Raw genomic sequence first — 18,596 nt, 5'->3', positions numbered from 1 at the left:
ATGATTATGATAATGAGAATGACCTTACAATCTTATGGATTCATAAACAATTACTAGTTTCAATACCATCTTCTGGATACGTATTACTATCATACTTTTTACATATGTCTCTCTTGAGGTATCTTACTATAATGGTGTTGTCAACACTAGAAAGATATCTTGTTGTAATGGTGGTTCTAATGTTAGCACCAGCAAAGTTTTTGTTAAATGTTGCTTTAAAAAAAATGATTTATGCAATTATTTTGTCAATCTATGTAAAAAAGTAAATAACATACAATTATTTTGATTGTAGTCCCATTGATTTTCATGAATTCACCAGTTTGAAGACCATCTTATACATACATACTATTATTAAACTTTTTGCATTATATCCCTCTTATATCTTGTTGTAATGGCAGTATTAGCACTAGAAAAATATCTTGTTGTAATGGTGATGTTAGTATTAGCACTAAAAAATCATTAAATTTTGGTAAAAAAAGTTGATAATTTATTTATTTTAATTTTTATTTATTTATTTATTTTATTTATTTTTTGGTTGATTTTTGGTAGTAACTTGTTATGAAACCAGCTCACAAAAAGATAGAAAAGATATATAAATGCCTTATAATTCAGCCTCTTCGAGGGGGCAACCTCCTTTACATTACACAAATGAATGATTCTTTGATTATTCAAATGACAAAACCTCCTTTCTATATATAGGAGTCTAAGGAGTCACAATATAACCTAGCTGACCTAACAATAACAATATAAAGGCACAAAAATAACAATATAGGGATTCTATGGGGCACAGTAATAACAATATGGGGAAAATAGGGGCACAACAATATTAATAAGGGATACAAATACAATAGTAATGGGGTAGTCACTAGTATTATAGGGACCTAACATGCCCCTCTCCTTCAAAAAAGTGTTGTCCTCAACGCTTGAGTAGTTCTGGATGCTTCTGTATGAAATTCTCATCCTCCCATGTGGAATCTTCAATAGATAAGTTCTTCCACTTGATGAGATACTCCGAAATTGATCAATTTCGTAGCTGTCGAGTTCTTGTTTCTGTGACTGCTTCTGGTTCCAATATAATTTTTCCTTCCTCCTCAAGTTCTGGCAATATTGTTTGAATTGGGAGCTTGTCGCCTATAACCTTCTTTAAACATGAAACATGGAAAATTGGGTGCACTCAAGAAGCTGCAGGAAGCTCCAATTTGTATGCCATAGTACCAATCTTTTGCAACACCTTGTATGGACCATAATACTTTGGTGATAATTTATTATCCTTCTTAGCTTTCTCGAGGGACATTTGTTTATATGGTTGTAGCCGTAGGAATACCCAATCACCTACATCAAAACTTCTTTCGCTGCGATGTTGATCTGCCTGTTGTTTCATTCTATTCTGCGCCAACACGAGGTTATCCTTTAAGAGTTGGAGGACTTGTTGTTGATGCTCGATGTGATGTTCCACTGCTTGAACCTTAGAATTTTCTCTTAAATATGATGTGATGGATGGTGGCTGATATCCATAAAGTGCCATAAATGGAGTCATTTTTGTTGCTGTATGGAAGGAAGTGTTATACCACCATTCAGCCAGAGGCAACCATTTGACCCATTGTGTCTATTTATCAGATAAAAAGCAACGAAGATATCCTTACAAACATTTGTTTACTATCTCAGTTTGCCCATCATATTGAGGATGATAAGATGAGCTATGAGCTAACTAATTACCGAGACAAGAAAATAATTATGTCCAAAAATTTCCAGTGAAAATGGTATCTCTGTCACTTACAATAATCTTTGGGTTTCCATGTAGCTTTTGAATTGTTTCCATAAATGCAGTAGAAACTGTACTGGCTTTAAATGGATGTGATAATGCACAAAGTGTGCATACTTGGTAAGTTTGTCAACTACCACCATGATGACACTCTTCCCTCAGACTTGGGTAAACCTGTGATAAAATCCATTGAAACCTCCTCCCAACGTTGGCTTGGAATGGATAAAGGTTGTAATAGACTTGGGGTCTTAATTGTTTCAACTTTATTTTTTTGGAAAGCCAAACATTCTACCACAAACTTTTGAATATCCGATTTAAGGCCATCGCAAAAAAATTCCTTCTTAACCCTGTGGTAAGTTTTTAAAAATCCCGAGTGCCCTCCTAAGGGAGAAGTGTGCAATTCCATAAGAATCTTTTGTTTGAGTTGGGAATTCTTACAGAGGTAAAGCAATCTTTTCACCATAACGAATCATTTTTCCAGCTAAATGTATCAGATGCACTAGAATCTTGTTGTAACTTTTGAATAAGTGCCCACACTTCTTCATCACTCTTCCATTCCTTCCTTGCTTCGTTTATCCAATCTGGTTGGATAATAGAAATGGCACACAACAATGCTTCCACATCCTCATCCTTTGTTGAGAGTGCATCTGCAACCACATTTTTCTTCCCTTTTTTCGTAGATGATTTCAAAGTCATATCCCAACATCTTTGTAACCCACTTTTTTTGCTCCTCAGATGATAATCTTTGTTCTAAAAAGCATTTAATGCTATCATGATCCCATTAGGTAGGGTTGCCATTTCTTAAGTGCATGTAGTATGGCCAACATTTCCTTCTCATAAATAGCTTTGTGTAAAAACTTTCCCTTGATTGGACGACTTTCAAAAACAATGGGTCTTTCATCTTGCATTAAAACAACACCAATTCCATTTCCTGAAGCATCACATTCCATAATAAAGGTTTTTGTGAAGTCCGGTGTAGCTAAGACCGGTGCTTGGCACATTGCCTCTTTAAGATGTTCGAAGGCCTTTGTTGCTTCTGGAGTCCATGAAAATGCATCTTTCTTATATAATGTTGTTAGAGGTGCTGCTATTCTCCCATAATTCTTAACAAACTTGCGATAATACACTGTCAACTCGAGAAATCCTCGCACATGCTTTATGGATGTGGGGATTTTCCATTTCTTAATGGCTTTAATTTTGTTAGGGTCTACCTTAACTCCTTCATGAGATACAATATGACCGAGATATTCCACCTCTTCTACTCCAAAGAAACATTTGGATCTTTTTGCATATAATTGTTTCTCCTCCAATAGTTGCAGCACCTTGTCAACATGTTCAACATGAGCCTTCCAAGACTTGCTGTAGATTAGTATATCATCAAAAAATACTAACACAAATTTTCTAAGGAAGGATTTGAAAATGGAATTCATCAAACCTTGAAATGTAGAAGGTGCATTAGTAAAGCCAAAAGGCATGACCAAAAATTCATAATGACCCTCATGAGTTCTAAATGTTGTTTTCAGAATGTCTTCAGTCTTCATTCTGATTTGATGATATCTTGAACGAAGATCCAACTTGGTGAAGTAAATTGATCCATGCAATTCATCCAGTAATTCATCAATGAGAGGAATGGGAAACTTATCTTTAATAGTGAGCTTGTTGAGATCCCTATAATCTGGACACATGTGCCATGATCCATCCTTCTTGTGCACCAATACTACTGGAGCAGAGAAAGAACTTTGACTAGGTTGAATTATACCAGCCTCTAGCATTTTTGCAACCATACATTCAATTTCACTCTTTTGGGCATAGGGATATCTGTATGGCCTGATGTTTGGAGGAACACTTCCTGGAATCAGATGAATAGCATGATCATGATCACGAATAGGTGGGAGACCTTTTGGAGTCTCAAATACCTTGGAATGATTGTCCAAGACTTTTTGGAGATCTGGAGAAATAGATGATTTCGATGTGGAAAAATCTAGCGAACATAATTGTGCAATTACACCTCTTTGTTCCTTTTTTAGAAGCTTTGTCATACCGTTAGAGCTTATTATCTTTCCCGGTTTCCTTGCAATACCCCTTAATTAAACTTCTTTTCTTTCCACAAAAAATTTCATGAAAAGTTCTTGAAAATTAAAAGCTATTGTACCCAAGTGATAATTTTTTTACGAGAGCAAATCCATTGATACCATACAAACTGATTTGGTTCCAAATATAAAGTTGCAATACGTACCTTTTGTGTGTTTTGCACATTATTGAGATCGAAAAATTGCTCCATCTGTAATATCCATGTTGCAGGATCCTTGCCATCAAACTTCCTCATATCGATTTTTGGAATATGGTGGGTCTTCGATCCCACATTAGAGTCTATGAAATCATGATTAACATTTCTTTTGTTCACATCATGAGTTTCCTTTACTACCCTTTCACCATTAGTAAGTATTTCTTGTAGAACATTTGTCAAATCTGTCTTCAAATCTGTCTTCAAATCTGCCATGTCTCTCTTCAAATCTATCTTCAAATCGTCCATCTTAGCTTCCATGCCCTTTATCTTAGATTCCACGCCATTTATCTTAGCTTTTGTGAGAGTGACATTTGTTGCACTTGGTCTTGTAATTTTGATATATCATGTAGCATTTCTTCCTCTTCTTCATGAGTCATGCTAGAGCTTTCAGGTTGCTTACTAGGTGTTTGTATTTTCTTTCCTTGGGGCATTAGTTACCGATAATAATGCTCTACTATGCCCTTTGAATTCCTTCAAAATAATTTTTTAAACCAAGCTTAAGCAAAAATTTAAAAAATATACACACCTTTTTTCACTTTGTAGGAGCTTGATATTGCCTCTGATGTATCTTTGTAATTGTGGATCATCTAGTTCTGAAATTGTGACCTGCAGTATCCCTCTATGTCCTCTTTTCAATTCCACCAATTTGATCCAAATTGGATTCTCCAAGGAAGAGTTATGCCAAATCTCCTAAAATGACCTGATTATAGACTAGTTCAGTAGAGCGAACTTGTACGACATGCCACGTGTCCCTATTTCGACCTTTGGCTCTGAAAAATATATACAGGAAACTGTTAGCCTCCTGTTGCAACAGGTTTCATATTTCATGATTGACATTTTTACATGCCAAATATGTCATCTTTCTTGCAGCAAGGTTCCATATTTCCAGAGAAGAAAACCAGAGAAGAAGTAATAAAGCATGGCAATACAAATGTTACTGCTGTTTCCAATTTTGATGAGTTGTTCCAGTTTTGAAGAAGTTCTTAAAGGGAGCTCCAGACAGTCTAATCCTGGTCCCCCTAGGTTTCAATTTCCTGTTGTAGAATATAGAGAATGACATCTGTCAAAACAGTTTAATCTTGGTAGATTTGTAGATAGGTAGAGAATCAAAGGGACCCAACTGTTTAATCTGGGCTCTGGCAGAAATAAGTGCAGATCTAGATAGGAAAATTCAAAAGAAAAAATTGTGAATCTGGGTCTGCAAGTCCAAGTGCACCCAAAAAAAGAAGAAAAAATGTTAGGACAGTAGGCTGGGTAGGTAGCTTTGATGTGGCAGAATCATGACTAGTGATCAATTTTGTATTCCACAATGTCTTATCTTTTATGATCACAGTTATCAGGCAGTTTGCAGTTTCATGAAGGTACTCAGGCTAAAGATTCATTAACATCCCCTCTTCTCATTCCCCCCCAAGTCACTTACTAACATCCCCCAAGAGTTCAAGATCTGCTTGAGCCTCTCAGTCACATCGTTTCCATGACATGTGCCTTGGTGAGGATCTCCTTCATTCAAGGACCGCTCACTCATCATCTATGAGCCTTCTTTTCCCCAAAGTGGCATAAGGTCTCACACCTTAGCGCCCTCTCTTCATCTCCATATTAACTTTTAACTTTATTGTATAGCTCCCTAACAATTTTCCCTTTCCCCTATTAAAATCATGTATATAATTCCCCCTATGTAAATACCCCTCCCTGGCATTATAGCCATACTTTCTACTAAGTCAGGGAAATCTCAGTCCATCTGGGACTGTTTTTAGCCCATCCGAGTCATTGAGGAACTAGTTTGACATCTGGTCAGCTAGCAACCTCTCCCTTAACCCCAAAAATCCCCAAAAAAACCCATGTTTTCACCTTCCCCTTATAAAATTTCACCCCACCGCTGTAAAAACTCACATTTTACCCCTAACCCAAAGTTCCTGTGCATAATTATTAACCCCCCCCCTTTATTTGACTCCGTAAACCCGTTTCCCTAGGTTCTTACCCATCCGCCGCGCACATTAAATTCAGAATATTCCTGCAAATATTCCCGCCCGTTAACCCCATGTCCCGTCGCGTCCGCCACTAGCCGTCTGATCCACAACCCCGCAGATCTACGGCTGGCGGACATCCTGATCCCCGACGCGCCCGGCCTTTAACGTCCGGGAGTTCAGCGGTTTTGCCACCGTACTCCCGCCACGCGTCAAGCGTCGGGCTGTGGCGGAGCCCCTCCCTCCGAAACCACCATCCCCCATAAGCGGTGCGCCACATACCGCTTACCGCCCGGTGACGTCACCAGCCCACGTCACCCCCTGCACAGTCAACAGCCCACGTCACCCACCCTGTACAGTCACCCGTCGAGTCATCCGCGTGCGTGGCCTCCTGCCACGTCGTTGCCACGTGTCCCGCCACCGTACCTGCCACGTCACCGACCGTACGAGATGACGTCATCCCGCCACATCGCCACGCTGACGTCATGCTGACGTCACCGCCGTACAATGCTGACGTCATCAGCCCTTTTTTTGGCGCAGAGGCGTGAAAGTCACACTTCGGAGCCCCGGAATCGAATTCTGAGGCAGTTTTTGATTCATCGCAGGATTTTTGGGGCCAGAATGGAGAATCTTCAGGGAATCTTCGCCCCATGCAGCCCCAGGAAGCCCGAAAAGGCGCAGAAATGATTAGTTTTCTTCACAGAGCATGCCGAAAGGATCAGAAAACAATTTCAAAGATGCAGAGGCTGAACAGCGGCCATTAATTCACGATTAGACCCGCAGTACATCAGATCAGCAGCCCAGATTTTGTCAAAGAGTATCAGAGAAGGAGAAGACGCCAAAGAGTATCAGCTGAAAGATATTTTAGTGGCTCGAAGCAGCCAAGAATTAATGAGCCCATCAGGAAGTCAAATCAGGCAGCTAAAGCCCATTCCTGCACTCAGATCACAGCCTAAATTTAAATGCAGGTAGGCTTCGAGGAACAGGAACCCATGCATATTTATTTCAGAAGACACTACATCAAGCCACCAAGGACCACATCATTCACTTATTTCTGATACAGCGACCCTCAGCGCCGCTCAAGAGATTTTTTGCATTTAATTCCAGATAGAGTTAGGTCAATAAATGATGTTTTATGACCTGATTAGGTCAAGTTGTAATAAAAGCAGTAGATAGAAAGTTTTGTCCTATATATACCACCCTCTGTATAGTTCTAAGGGTTGGTCAATTGATAATTTTAGCTAGAGACTTGCTGTGTATACCTTAATTTTTCTGTAATCAAAGATTGCTTAAAGCTTGGAGAGCGAGTTGTCTGTTGTTGATGAATGTGTTGAAGAGTTGAAGATGGAATTCCTGCGCTGCGGCCTGAAGCAATAAGTGCCTCTTATCTTTGTTTATGTGTTTGCCATTATCTAAATAGCAGGAAAAAAGAATAGCCTAGAATTAGTTAAATACTCTCTATGCTCAATTCCTGCTGTTTTTTGATGTTTTCTTCTGAATGAATTGGTTATGAACATTGAATTCCTTCTGGCTCATGTTTACCCCAGTTCACCTGTGCTGGCCAATTATCTAGGGATTCTTAACTGCTCCTAGGTAGCACCCTGTTGTTTCCTCTGCTAATCTGTTGGAGAGATTCTTAACTGCCTCTCTTTCTTTAGCATTCTTGCCATCCCTTGAAACCCGAAAGTTGCTTCTGCTTTAGTTATCTTGCTCCATTTTCCCCTCACTGTTGTTAAGGAAAGATAGCAGCAGTTCCCCCTCCTCGACTCCATGCCCAATGGTTTGAAACATTTAGATTATACTCAGCCTCTCTACCTGAAAGTGTCAGTTTTCCCACCAAAACTCAATCAAAACCCCTGTGCATCATAACTAGCCTAAAATCACCCCCTTCAACAAAGCTAAATCATAAAGAGAAAGCCCTCTCTGACTGCAGGCAGGCTAGGGCCTACAGTCCAAAGTCGGTTTGTGGTTACCTCGGCCGTATCCCTTTAGGAGTCGAAAGGGACAACCTGAGTGATAACATAAATACAGTCCATCCTCTTTTTGTACCTTCTTATGAAACTTCAATCCGATGCTCAGAGAGAAAGTTATGACGATTTTCCTTAGGTCACCTGTTTGGAATGTAATTCAGGAGTCTGCAAAAAGACCAACTTCCTCAGATCATATCTTCGCAAATATAGTGCGAAAAGCTCTGAAATTCGGACCCAAGGTTTAGTGTGATTTCATCTCAAATGGGTTTTTTTTTCGCTTCTGAAACGTCGCAGAAAAAAGTTATAGCGAAAATGCCACGATGACCTATTTGGAGCAGCGAAACCCTAGAATCCAAAGCTCTGATACCAAATGTTATGAAACCAACTCACAAAAAGATAGAAAAGATAGATCAACACCTTATAATTCAGCCTCTTTGAGGGGGCAACCTCCTTTACATTACACAAATGAATGATTCTTTGATTATTCAAATGACAAAACCTCCTTTCTATATATAGGAGTCTAAGGAGTCACAATATAACAGCCGACCTAACAATAACAATATAAAGGCACAAAAATAACAATATAGGGATTCTATGGGGCACAGTAATAACAATATGGGGAAAATAGGGGCACAACAATATTAATAAGGGATACAAATACAATAGTAATGGGGTAATCACTAGTATTATAGGGACCTAACATAACTAGTTCTTGGTCGAATCAAATGTATTAACCATGTTCTTTGTACTACAAGTCTAATTGTTGGGACAAAATTGAGCTTTCAAATAAGTTGCAAAAAGCATATAAATGGAAGAATAGCGATGGAAACTATTTGTATTGTCCAACTGTTCAGGATATCATGTATGAAAATATTCAACATTTTTAGAAAAATGGATTAGAGGTGAGTATGTAATTATACATAATGTTTGGATGATACATAAAAACAAAGTTGGTTTCATTGATGTGCTTAGGATCTACTTTGGATACGAAACCCTTGGTTTTGGAAGTATGCAAATAATTAATTTGGTTTACCTTTGATAACCAATGAAATTTTATTTCTTTTTCCTCGTAAAACCAAGGAAGACATGGCAATAATCCTCATTAGAAAACAACTCCTTGTTTAAGGTTTATAGTTGGTTGCAAAAGTTCAACAACTGGGTATAGAATTTTTTAGTTGCTATTAGGGAGACAATGTGATTATAGGTTTTAGTAGACATAGATCATTCTTGTTATTTGATTCACTTTGGCGATGGCCTCTTCTAACCAATATATGAGATTGTGAATTTGTTGACATTTTTTAGATTACCAAGTAGAGATAGTTGTTTATAGGAATTTTGTAAAGCCTGAAGTATTGACAAATGGTTTTTCACTGTTAAGCATGTTTAAGTCAAATTGGGTTGCAAAACTTAAGGATAAAGCAAAAACAATTGTTAGTAGTTGTGAATTGATATAGCCATTAAATGATTCCCAACCATGTTCTTTGTGCTACAAGTCTAATTCTCAAGACAAAATTAATAATTTTGTTCAGTTACAAGGAGCATATAAGTAGAATAATATCAACCGTGGAACCTATTTGTATTGTCCATTAAGTATTCAGTATATCATGTGTGAAAATCTTTAACATTTAAAAAAAAAAAATGAGAGGTGAACTTGTAAATATAAAGAATGCTTGGATGATACATCCAAGACAAAGTTGGCTTCATCAATGTGTTCAATATCTACCTTGGAATAGAAACCATATGTTTTGGAAGTGTGCAAAAGAATAATTTGATATACCTTTAAAGATAGTCTATGTATGGTAACCTTTTATGACTAATGATTTTTTTTCTCATCATCATCATCATCATCGTCATCATCATATATATATATTAGAAACCAAGGAAGATATGATGATAATCCTCATCAAAAAATGACCTATGATAGTGGTGGCGATGGTGAATATGATGACGATGACAATGGCAATGAGGATGATGATTAAATGATGGTAACAATGACAACAATACAATGATAGGGACCCTATTCCATCAGGGATTCCCTATATGGGGAAAATAATACCTGCATGTGGGAAAGTTATTATTGATCACAAAAATGATTAAACTCATTAGACAATTTGAATTCACCTTCATTACCGATCCAAATATCCTTAATAATTCGAATTTTTATTGTAGTGTAGTTTAATATATTTGTGTTAATTAATTCCATAAATTCAACTTAACAAGTTATATTTGTGTGTTAAGTTATATTTGTCTATATGCACAATATGTGACAATTTATACACACATAAATTATTTTCATTATGTCTCGGTCATAACTTCATATCATTTCTAACCATTTTCAACTAATATATGAAACTAATAATAGTAACTCTTATCTAACTAATTGAGCTTGTTATTTCCAACCAACAAACCATATTAACTAACATACATTTTAATTACATTAATTGCATCAAGTAATGAGTATACCTATAAGAATATTCAATACACCAATTTAGATTATGAGTTCTAAACATGGTAATTAAATGACTATTACAACCAAATAACAATGAATCATTTCAGAATGGGACAAAATAATTGTCCTTATGAATTACATACCCTGTAAATTATCTAGAAGTCTTCATTTATGTTATCATTTGCATCTATGTCTTCCAATGCTACCTTGTCAATGTTCATATGTTCTTGTAGGCAATTAATATTACTCTTCCTAAACCATTCTGCTTAAGTCATATTGTGATCATCCTCATCTTCACCTTCGTCATATTCTGTATCAATAAAAGTTGTTTCTAGATCAAAAATATCAATGTTACCAGATCTATTAATTTGATCTTCATTTTGTATATCATCAATATTGCCTTCTTCTATAAGATCATTTGCCTTTGGAAATTGTTGGTTGTCATGATGAATTGCCTCATCTAATTTATCATTTTGTGAAAATACACCTCTAGCCCCGCTTCTCCATACTGCTAAAGAATGTTGTCACCATCATTTAGTTCACAGTCTTCTGGCTTAACATCATCAATGATGCCAATTTGTTCTATGTTCCCCGATTCTTGAACTATATTTGGTTGGTCATCATTACTTTTCTCTGTATTGATTGAGGCATCTTCGAATATATGCCTTAATCTTGGATCATAATGAATGACAAATATCCATTTTGGATCCAAAATATCTTCATAGAAAAAAACCTACATGTGAAGAAGATAAATATATTAGATCTCTAGTGGTATCAAATTTTATTATCAATGAGAATGTATATATCCACAATAAAAAATGAATAAAAAATTGCATAAGACCATTATTTCTTATATTTATTATATTGTTTTAGTGAAAAAATGCTTGCTCACAGTGAATTGGTAGAACATAAGGCTCCTTATCCTGTGGTAGGTATTTTGATGAATCTATAGAAAAAAATCCACTATGGATATCATGTCTCCGTGTCCTGTTAAATGCTTCATACCATTTACATTTAAAAATACTACATTTGAAAGAGCGGTAATCTAACTCAATAATTTCTTGTATTTTTCCAACATATTGAAGATTCCCTTCGATAACATTTTTATCTTTTGAACTTGCTCAACTTGATTGCTTGAAATCAACCATGACCCCACAATCGAAGGATCGTCTTTTTGCATCTACTCTTTCTACACGATAATGATGACCGTATGCCCACATTGCTGGATACTTCCTCACCTGTGACAAGCCATTTACTTGAGTGAAAATAAATATAATTGTGCATAGTTAAATAGTTAACAGTGTTATTAATGTATTCAAGCAACATTTTGTAATAATTCAAAATTTACCTTTTTTTCACATCCTCTGCACATCTTGATCTCATCTTCTATTATGTTTGCATCTATTCCTTCCTCATCTATTCGGTTTTGAATTTGTTTAGAAACCCATTCTATTAGGCATTCTTTCCCCATTGACCGGAAATATCAGTGGGAAGTGGGGTATTCCTTGGGTTTGATATCTTAAATTGTTTCCTTGCTTCTAACACTTCCTTCCTTTTTATATCATACATATCAATCCATTTATTCATGAATTCCATTTGGTAGAGGACAAACTTGTTGAGAACAACACTTTCATCAACACCTGTTAAAAATCAACATGTATAATTCAAACTTAAATTATTATTCTTTCAATTCGGGAAGCCCAAAATGATTTAGTAAATGATTCTAAAATAACTATAATAATGAATATTTTACATAATAATTACTTCTTGAACACTATTAGTTTGAGGCTTTTCTCCATCTATAATATCAAATGCACATTCTTGATCCCAAAATTGTGCACCATCTTCAAAATCTTTACCGAGGAATTCACATAGGAAGAAAAATGCTTCATTTAGTACATACCCTTCAGACATGCAACCCTCTTGCTATGCCTTCTACCGGACATATCTTTTTAGGGTTTTCATGTATCTCTCAAAGAAAAACATCCATCTCGTTGAAACAATACCTGCCATTTCAATGTCATCAACTAGATGTATAAGTAAATGGACCTGTAGGTCCATGAAACTTGTAGGGAGCTCCTTTTCAAATACACATACAATTTCTATGATTTCTCTCTTCCATCTTGGCACTTCAGACTCATGGATCTCTTTAGAGGTCACCCACCTAATTAGATATTGTCATTAAGTTAGTAAGAATTTTTAGTGACATTTAGAATGAGATATAATATATCATTGTATCATATAGAGGAACATTTCATACCACGTAAAACCTTGTAAATATCAAGTGACCACATACCTCGTAAAGGCTGACAATCGACATATGGCATTCCTCAAGTCAGTTGTAAGGCATGAATCCCCTCTTATTGCTAGTGGCATGATATGCTATCAAACCAAATTATTATAGTTCATTAGTATTGATTTATCATAATATATCAAAATAATTTTTAGTAAGTAAATGATAAGAATAAAAATTAATTGATGTTAATACCTTCATAAAATTGAGATAATCATGTATTTTGAATCCTGTGATATGTCCCTCTACTGTAAAATCTTTATTCAATGATGATCCATATCTAGTGGGTGTTCTTATTGAATGAATAACATTTTTTAGTTGATCTAACTCTTTCCTTTTTAGTATCCATGGAGCTTTTGCATATGATTCATTTTCCTTACTTGGCCACAAATGTCTTCTATCAAATTTGGTACGTGAAAGAGAAATATCCCTCCTTGATGATAAAGTGTCTTTATCTTTGCTAGATATATGTCGAAAAATAGAATCAGGGACATTTTTGAAAACATGCATAGGATCTAATAAATGAGATATTAATAGATCCTTCCAGTAAGGGAGATCATAAAATATGGATTTCCTTTTCATTCCTTTTGGAATTTCAACCATAACTTGTTCTAGTTCCTCAATTGAATGATCATGATGAAAAAAATGGTTCCAAGCTTTTGATTCAGCATCTCCATACATTTTAAGCCAATCAGCTGGACCCATAACCTTGGGAGGAGATTTATTTTCAAATTTTCCATCAAATTGATTCTTTAGGCTGTTTCTGAACTTATGTTCAGGTGGTAGAAAAACCCTATTGTTTGCATAAATAACTTTGTGTAGATATTTAGAATATCACCCCTCAATTTGTTCTGCACATCTTGGACATGCAAAAATCCCTTTTGTTTGTAGCCCTATAATCAATAACTAGCTTACATAAGAAAACAATAATAATGTAATACTTATATACAACTTGAATTGAAAATAAATTATGGTGTACTATGAATGTGCAAATTATTTGATCTGTTACCAAAACAAACACCAAGTCCTCGGAAATCATGAATGGTCCATCATAGTATGCCATAAAACATGAAGGACCTATTTGATGGAGGACGTGATATGTCATACATTCTATGCCTTTCCATAACAATTGCATCTCATCAATAAAAGGTGCAATGTAAACATCCATTTTTTTCACTTGATGTTTTCTTGGAATGGTGAGAGTTAGCATAAGGTGTTCCTTTCTAACACTCATCCATGGGGGAATATTGTATACTATCAGTCCAACTAGCCAAACACTATAATTTGAGCTTAGGAAAGAGAAAGGGCACACTCCATCCATTGCAAGTCCTAACCTAATACTGCAAGGTTCATTTTTGAATTTTCCTGGCCATTTTTCCTCTATATGTTTCATTGCTTTGGAGTCCACAGGAATTCGCATGAATCCATCTTTACTCCTATTCTTTTCATGCCAATCCATCAATTGTGCAATAGATTTACAACAAAACATCTGTTGTAGTCTAGGAATAACTGGCATGTGTCATAAAACCTTATTTGGAACTGCAGAACCTTGTACATCTATACGATATCTTTTCTCTTTGCAAACAGGGAATTCTTCACTGTCTTTATGTTCATATCTATATAATATGCAATCATTTTTACATGCATGAATTTTCTTATATTCAATCCGCAACTTGACTAACAATTGATGCGCTTCTCTACAAGTTGATGGCAACACATTATCTTCAGGGAATATTTTATCCTTTAGAGCCCTGTAAGTTTTTTTTTCAAACCCACATGTTAGAAATGTCATTTATAACGTTCTTTATATACCATAATGTAAAATCCACCTGAAATTAAATTAAATGAAGTTACTACTTATATTCTAATTGAGGACACAAATTGACAGTGCAAAACTAGAAAAATAATTCAAATTACTTTAGTAAGGTAGTGAAGCTCTTGTCTGACCAACCAAATAATGACTTTATTTACAATAATATTAATGTGCATGAAAGCTTGGATGTTTTACTTGCACTCGATTTGAACACCACTGTCTTTGCTTCTTGCTTAATTGATTCATTGATGTTGATATCATCGTAATTATGTTGGTGGTAATTTCCCTCTATATCAACATCATCATTATTATGCATAGGATCATCACCCTCATCATTGTTTCCATCCCCAAAGAAACTTGTGAGCATTTCGTTCAATTCTTCTTCATGCATTACATTTCCATCAACATCTCTACTCTGAGTAGTGGATGGCATGTCATCAATGTATGCTAATTTCATCAATTCCTCAAATTTTTCACGTGGTAGTGCTCTCTTCAATGCTTCTCTTCATCTCCTATTATGGTTTAAAGGTTGAATTGGATCATCTCGTTGAATTCTTAATGGTCTACTTGGATCTTGATCATCAGTAGGTGTATCATCAACATCGTTTACCTACAATTAAATGCAACCATTATTTAATGTTAGATAGCAATTATTGTATAAAACATGGATCCATTTCAAAGATATATGCAATAAATTACTCAACAAAACAATATTATACATATATACAATAAATTAAAACTATTATTTTTGAACACATTATTTTAAAAACAAGCCACATCAATTTCATATTCTTAAATTTTCTACCTTAGGAACATCCAAAAACAACAAGTGTCTCAAAGTATTCATCCATGCATGTAGTATCATCATGACCAACCTCTTGTTCATTGTTTTGATTTTCTATTGCATTTAAAAACTCCATTTTCATATCCTCTTCCACCCATTTCTTTTTGAGTGATTTAATTGTACGGCGTAGGCCACGTCCATATGCAGGTATTTGTATTGGTCTATCAAAATGACTAAACTCCTCATTTGTTCCGATTCCATTGCCAACCTAAAATAATTGATACATGCATTATTTTTTCCAAGGTTAGAGATTAGACTATATAATGTACTTATATTGTCCATTAATTTATCGTTGAACTTATTTATAACACCCACAAAGTATAACAATTTTATCAAAGTAATCATTCCATGTATTATCATCATCACTAACCTCTTGTTCATTTCCACCAATTTCTATTGTATTTGCAGACTCAATTGTCATATCTTCTTCCACCCACTTTCTCATATGATGTGCTTTAACGGTATGGGGCCCACCCTTGTGTACATATTTTGGTTGTTTTACAGTAAAAGGGTTCAAATTTGTATTTGTTGCAAACACATTTTCCACCTAAAATAATCAACGACATGCATTATTTTTTTTTCAAGTTTGAATAATAAATTATATAAATTACAAGGTATAGGAAAACAAGGATCGAAAACTAAATTTCATTTTATTATATTTCATAAATTAATGTAAAATTTAAGTACCTGATGCCCTAAATCATGTTGTGTGTCTTCATTGGAAATAAATTCATTTGTTTCCATGGCCTCTCCTAGTACCTGCAATACACAACAATGTTAACACTTTTTTATTAAAGTCATCTATGGAATTGTTATAGTCTTATTTCTTATTCCATTATTTTAACCATTCTAATTTTCATGTTAGCTATTTGCATTTTCAGTTATGAAATTCTCCACCATTGTTGTGACACTGTTATGATAATGATTGAACCTGAGTTGAAGTCTTAACTTTTCATGCAGATCTACACTTCTGATTATTAGGGTCATATCTATTGAATTTTGGATACTAGTTTTTAACGTTGATATCAAGTTGCTTATCTAGTTTGAATGTACATTAGGAACATAGAGGTAGTAGACTCTCATGAAATTGTTTGAATCCTATGGAGATTTTGATATTTACCGAACATTAGATGTTGAACATATTATACTACCATGTCATACATGTGAAGCATATTTAATATATGTTAGATGATCTAAATTACACCTTTGCATTAATATTAATACACAAATGATATTTTTTTCTTATTGGAAAAAAAACACTATGGCATTTCCAACCTAAGTCAATAATGACTAAAATAATTATTGCATAAATCAATAAATCCTAAAATGATGCCTAAGTGATCTATTCCTCCCAAAGAGACAGGAGTAAAGTATAAATGGTACAACTATGTGCACTACAATGTAAAAAACACATGTTCAAACCTTTACAGGGGTAGAGCCTCTATGCACACTGTGCATGAGGGAAGGTGTTTTATATCTTATAGTTGGTTTCCCTTCATCACCAAAGTGGATTAGGTTATGAGTGGATTGGAAAAGCAACTCTTATTTGTTCCTTTCAGTTTTTGGGAAATCTCAAGTTCAACTAGTGCTAGTAGATGGTTTCAAAGATGTTTGCTAGGGTTTTTCGGCAAGGTCACTAGATCCCAATGAAACATAGATACTTCAAATTTGTTGAACAATAGCACCGAATAGATCATCAATGACTACCTAGAGAACTTAGACTAAATTAATCGTGGAGGTAAAAACTACAACCAAATTAATCATGAAAGAAAAAACTACAATTGAAAAAAAAAATACACTTGGTAATATACTAGAATTCATCTTCGCCCAATCCAAATTTGATGAATAATATGTTAAATATTGAATGAAACTCATGAAAAATAATAAGCATGTTATCGATATAAGAGTGCATGAACTTTCCTAATGTATATTTGTTAGTTGGAGATGATGAATATCCAAAGTTGATGAATAATATGTTAAATCTTTGATGAAACTCATGAAAGATAATAAGCATGTTTATCCATATAGGAGTGCATGAACTTTCTTAATGTGTAGTTGTTAATTGGAGATGATGAATATGTATATATATTTATTTATGTATTTACTAGGCATTATTGTAATTTCAAGAAATAAATATACATGGCCAATAAATAGTTTTTTTTTTTTTTGGCTTGCCCTAACTACGCTGGAACCTATGGCCCTCATTCCCATGTTCAATGCACTGACCATAGATCATTCACTCTAGAAAACCCCAATTTCAAATAGGAAAAAGGCGAAAGGAGGGGAATTGGGAGGATAACCCGAAAAAGACGCGATGCGAACCAAAAAGGGCCAGCACTAAAACCTATGGATATCACTCCCATGTTCGATGCACTGACCATAGATCATTTGTGCTAGAAAACCTCGATTCGCTCCAAATTTCAAATAGGAAAAAAGACGGAAGGAGGGGAATTGGGTGGATAACCAGAAAAAGACGCAGTGAGAACGAAAAAGGGCCAGTGCTGGAACCTATGGATCTCGCTCCCATATTCAATATGCTGACCATAGATCATTCGCTCTAGGAAAACCCCGATTTGGAATAGGAAAAAAGGTGGAAGGAGGGGACTTGGGAGGATAACCAGAAATAGAAAAAGACGCGGTGGGAACGAAAAAGGGCCAGCAATACCAGATCATCCGTAGATTGAAGCTATCGGTGGTAGGAGAGAAGGAAAGTGCATGGGTCGGGGAGGCAGTAGGACAAATTTGTGTGGCTTATAAAGATGCAACACAAAGGTTAGTTGATCCATCTGAGATTACCCTCACCAACTTTGACATTATCCGCGCTATTTATACACATTATGTGAACAACTGATGGAATCCCCTAAACTTTCTGTGCGTAGAGTTATTTTTCGGTATTGTTAATGAATGGATTATTATAAGCCCTAACATTCTATAGCTAGGTTAGCATTATTTTATCCTAGGGCAGAGGAATTGCAAACATTCTATTAGCTAGCCACTTCTAGCAGAAGAAATTTGTGGTTATCTGAGACAGTTATTGTATCCTTTAACATTGGAAAATACCTTGGAACCTTTTTCCTCCCATTAGACATAGTTGTTGGTTGGCTCTTTACGGTTCTTAACTGAACTGAGGGTGGAGGATCCAAAACTTTATCCAAGAAAAGATAAGGATGGTTGCAAGGAGATCCAACATGGAGAAGCTTACCTTCATTAATGA

The sequence above is a fragment of the Pinus tabuliformis genome, chromosome 2_2 (assembly GCF_031772625.1).
Source record: "Pinus tabuliformis cultivar Carrire ecotype Pingquan chromosome 2_2, CPIR1, whole genome shotgun sequence".
In the NCBI taxonomy this organism is placed as follows: Eukaryota; Viridiplantae; Streptophyta; class Pinopsida; order Pinales; family Pinaceae; genus Pinus; species Pinus tabuliformis.
This window is presented reverse-complemented; position numbering follows the sequence as displayed.